Consider the following 1,296-nt stretch of genomic DNA (forward strand, 5'->3'; position numbering starts at 1 on the left):
ACCCCCCTTCACCCACAAATGTGGTAATCTGGTTCTCCAAATTGGAGAAAGAGACTGCTTTCCCTGAACTGAATTCTCTTTATTCAGACCGCAGCCATCTTGCCAGCAAGGTGATACCCAGGTGACACTTCCCATAGACAGCCCATTCATCCAGAAAATAAACAGAAAAGTCCTCTAATTATATTAAACAACATCAAAATCACCAACATTGCAGCTGTAGGGAAAGCTTGAATTATTCTCTTTCAATCTGTAAGTGCTGGAGTTTGGAAGTGCTCGTTGACAATCACTCAACGGCCGATGCGTACCACCTGTTTTGTATGTGCACATAATGCAGGAAGCAGCAGGAGGTTGCTTTACTGATAACGAGCGCTAGCTTCCATACTCTGATACTTAGAAAATAATCATCTGCAAGGAATTTCTTGACAGGAAGTAGCTCATAAAATGTCTGGTGGATTTTTATTAAGCAAAACTTTCAGATTGAAAGAGGATAATTCAACCTTTCCGTACAGCTGCAATGTTGGTGATTTTGACGGTGTTTAATATAATTAGAGAGGACTTTTCTGTTTGGATGAATGGGCTCCCTATGGGAAGTGTCACCTAGGTATCACCTTGCTCAGGCTTGCTGGCAAGATGGCAGCCGTGTGAATATCATCAATAGGAACTGAGCTGGGACTTTTCAAGTCAACAACTTAAAGTGGGCCCCATTTGTTTGTTTTTCATGATTGTTCAAAGCTGTTTATTTTCTCTGAAGTTTAATAATATTTTTTCAGTTAACCTTAATCCCTGTTTTAGACTCATTTCATTGGTTTTCACTCATTGAGCTCCTCATCAGAATCTGGTATATTTTCTGGTTTATACGCAGTCAATTCATACCCACCTTTAGTTATCCTTGTGCAACTTCTTGTTCTCTACACTGGCTCCCCGTAGCGGCTCGCATCCAGTTCAAAACCCTGGTGTTAGCCTATAGGGCAGTGAAAGGAACAGCTCCTTCCTACCTCCGGGCTATGGTCGATGCCTACACCCCTGCCCGACCACTTCGGTCTGCCACCTCGGGGCGACTGATTGCCTCGTCACTCAAGGGTCCTTCTGGCCGATCCACACGGTCACGACTCTTTTCTGTTCTGGCCCCACAGTGGTGGAATGAACTTCCCACTGATGTTAGGACAGCAGAGTCACTGCCCATATTTCGCCGCAGGTTGAAAACCCACCTCTTCAGGAAACACTACCCTTCCTCTCTGCCTGACCTACTTGTTGTTAACTAGTTGTACGAACGCTTGTTTTCTATTGTTGTATTGT

Source organism: Electrona antarctica (genome assembly GCF_951216825.1).
Source record: "Electrona antarctica genome assembly, chromosome: 19".
In the NCBI taxonomy this organism is placed as follows: domain Eukaryota; kingdom Metazoa; phylum Chordata; class Actinopteri; order Myctophiformes; family Myctophidae; genus Electrona; species Electrona antarctica.